At 32.7% G+C, this 3,527-nt stretch overlaps 1 non-coding gene across 1 annotated transcript; it reads left to right on the forward strand.

Moving 5' to 3' along the window:
• Window positions 1-2,680: 2,680 nt before the first annotated feature.
• Window positions 2,681-2,787, forward strand: LOC128290700 (small nucleolar RNA R71). Its single transcript, XR_008280488.1, has one exon. It is a non-coding gene; the product is annotated as a small nucleolar RNA R71 (small nucleolar RNA).
• Window positions 2,788-3,527: the final 740 nt, after the last annotated feature.

Consider the following 3,527-nt stretch of genomic DNA (forward strand, 5'->3'; position numbering starts at 1 on the left):
TATTTTATTAAGTCTCTAATTCCACTCCAACAATTTATGGTGATTTTCAAAAATCATGCTACTGCTGCTGTCCTAAGCAGATTATTACAATTTGCTCTTAAATTTCCAAGTCCAAACACTTAAGAACTTACCATTTGAGTTTAAAAGTACTTCTTATTATCACATACAAATCATAATTTAAATATCACTTTTCTAATAACCAATCGGCTAAGGCTCATAGAAGTAACTTATTCCTTATCATTTTGCTATAGGTAATTACACCAATTCATAGTCCCATCTTTACCCGTATTCCATATCATTCTTCATTATAACTAAACTTATATGCTAGAAACTTATTTATTTCAATATTTAATTCAAGTAGAACCATTAGGTCACATTTTATTTATTATGTTCATATAAATATATATCATCATTTATCAAATCTTAAGCTAAGTTCCATTACTCAAAGACTTACCTTAAGTCGGATGAAACGGTTCCAAACGGCTACTCAATACACTTTGTTTTGCCCTTGCTTGATTCTCCTCCTTTGGGTTCTTGAGCTTAAATAAATAAATTAACTAGTTTAATTACCTTGCTAGTTATTTATATCCCATAACATTGATAGTTTCATATCAAAAGAATCATACGGCAACATTTGATTTTTATTCACCTTATGCTTTTACTAACTTTAAGCCATTCGGCTATTGATCACCTAAGATCCAATTACTATAATTAACCCAATAAATATTTCAATAAAACACACATAAATATTATATACACGGCAACCACCCTTGTTAATTACTCATATATATTTTAATAATTTTCGTTTCATCTTACAACCATTCTTGTTCAAAACATTAGAACCTTAACTAAAACTTATAGATTGTCTCAAGGTCGAATGCATTCTTACTTCCAAAGTAACATAGTCTATGATATATTTTATTTCAAGGTATATATTCATAAATCAAATTTAACCATATAAACCAATATCACCCACTTGATCAATTATAGAGAATTAAAGTTAATATCACAATGTGTACCCTATATGGCCCATTATACATAATCAAATTTAACATCATCTATATATTTACTCATATGGCGAATATACATACCCCATATAATATCATTTTCATTTCATTTAACACTTAATTTCCACCACATAAACACTTGGCGAATAATCCTAAACTAGCAAAACTCCACATTTGTTCATACCATCTTTTAAATTCACATATATCTATTTAGGTAGCTCATATTTTCCCCTTTCTAATATTTCTATCCAAAACATCAAAACACTATCCTTTTAGCATTTATCCAATAATACCGTATGCATAATTTGTCACCAAAACTAAAGAAAAATCAACATATGGGTTACAATAAGAGCTTGACTACTAACTAGATTCTCATAAAAATCAATAGAAATAACATGAACTCCTACCTTATTTAACCTCCAAGATAGCCGAATGCCCTAGACAAATTCATTCCTCTTTCCCTTTTGTTTCGGCTTTGCAAGAAGGTAAGGAAGATGAATACACTCTTACCTTTATTTCTTATTTTATTCATCTTTTTCTTATAAATTTATTACATCATTTGCCAATTAAAATTGTTTTTTAATTTGACTTAATGGAATAGCATCATTTCATGGCCGGCCACTACATGCTTTAAGGGTAAATTGACATGCAAACCCAAGCTTTCTCACCTCATTGTTTTTGGATCCTTACAAATTACCTACCATCTTTTCTAAATTTTTCAACTAAGTCCTTTCAAGAAAAATTTACATTCCTAAGACTAAATTGAAACTTTTAATTTTTCCTACATACACTATCACACATAAATATATACAACAAAAATTAAAATGAATTTTTGTGACTCGGTTTTGTGGTCCCGAAACCATATTCCGACTAGGGTCTAATTAGGGATGTCACACTAACTTCTTTTCAGATTCCACTGACACTTTCTCACTCCTTAGTGTAACCGCTTTGACACGCTCTCTTAATTTTGTATTACTAAATAAATTTCCTGGTGGTCTTTCTGAGATTAGTTTGGAAAGCTGGCTTATCTGAGTTTCGAGTTCTTGGATCGATGCTTGTTGATTTTTAAGTGTTGTCTCGGTATTTTGGAAACGGGTTTCTAACACTGATATGAATTTTGAGAGCATCTCCTCAAGGTTCGGTTTCTTCTCTTGTTGATAAGGTGGCTATTGAAAACCTTGAGGATTTTGTGGCTTTTGATTCCCTTGACCACCTAGGAAAAATTTGGGTGGTTCTTCTAACCTGCATTATAAGTATTACTGTAAGGGTTATTTTGAGATCTAAAGTTATTGTTACCCTTATAGTTGACTTGTTATTCTTCAATTGTAGGATTGAAGGATTGGTATTCTATATGCACACCTCCGCCACTTGAGTCACACCTCATTACTGGATGAACCTACGTAGAACCAAGTAAACCGTCAATCTTTTTATTGAAAAGTTCTACCTGATTAGAGAGCATTGTGATTGAATCGATGTTATAAACGCTGGCTGTTTTCATTGGCTTTATCCTCATGACTTGCCACTGATAGTTATTCAGTGACATCTCCTCTATAAATTCATAGGCATCTTCCGATGTTTTATCGTTGATGGTTCCGCCAGCAGCTGCGTCAACCATTTGCTGAGTTGAGGGATTCAGACCATTGTGGAATGTTTGTACTTGAAGCCAAAATAGTAACCCATTGTGAGGGCACCTTCTCAATAAGTCCTTATATCTCTCACATGCATCGTAAAGTTTTTCTAAATTCATCTGCACAAAAGAAGAGATATCATTACGTAATTTAGCCGTTTTAGCCGGCTGAAAATATTTTAGTAAAAATTTCTCGGTCATTTGTTCCCAAGTAGTGATAGACCCTCGTGGTAATGAGTTCAATCACTGTTTAGCTTTGTTTCTCAGTGAAAAGGGAAACAACCGAAGATGTATGCCATCATCAGAAATGCTATTGGTTTTAAATATATCGCAAAATTCTAAAAAGTTCGCTAAGTGAGCGTTGGGATCTTCATCCTGCAAACCATCAAACTAAACGAATTGTTGTATCATCTGAATAGTGTTAGGTTTTAGTTCAAAAGTATTTGCAGCTACAGCAGGTCTAACTATGCTAGATTCAATTCCTGTTAAAGAAGGTTTAGCATAATCATATATAGTACGTAGAGTAGGATTTTGATTAGCCGCAATTGCGGGAGGTAGCTGATTGCCTTGGTTCTCAGCCATCTCGTCGGTTAGGGGTCGAGTATCGTCTTCTCGCTCGTTCTCTGTGTATCATAAGCTACGCCTTATTTCTCTTAGATTTCTACGAACTGTGCAATCGATTTCTTCGTCAAAAAGTACGGGTTTCTTCTGGTCATAAACTATAAAAACCTGCCAAGAGAAAAAAAAAGTAAATTCATAAATAATAATAATAAACTAAATTTAAATTGAGAGAAAAATAAATGGCTAAAATAATAAAAATTTAGCGTTCTTAATATTTTAAATCCCCGAAAATTGCGCCAAAAACTTGATCGCGTGATTCGTAATAAGTAATA

This window comes from Gossypium arboreum, chromosome 3, assembly GCF_025698485.1.
Source record: "Gossypium arboreum isolate Shixiya-1 chromosome 3, ASM2569848v2, whole genome shotgun sequence".
NCBI lineage: Eukaryota > Viridiplantae > Streptophyta > Magnoliopsida > Malvales > Malvaceae > Gossypium > Gossypium arboreum.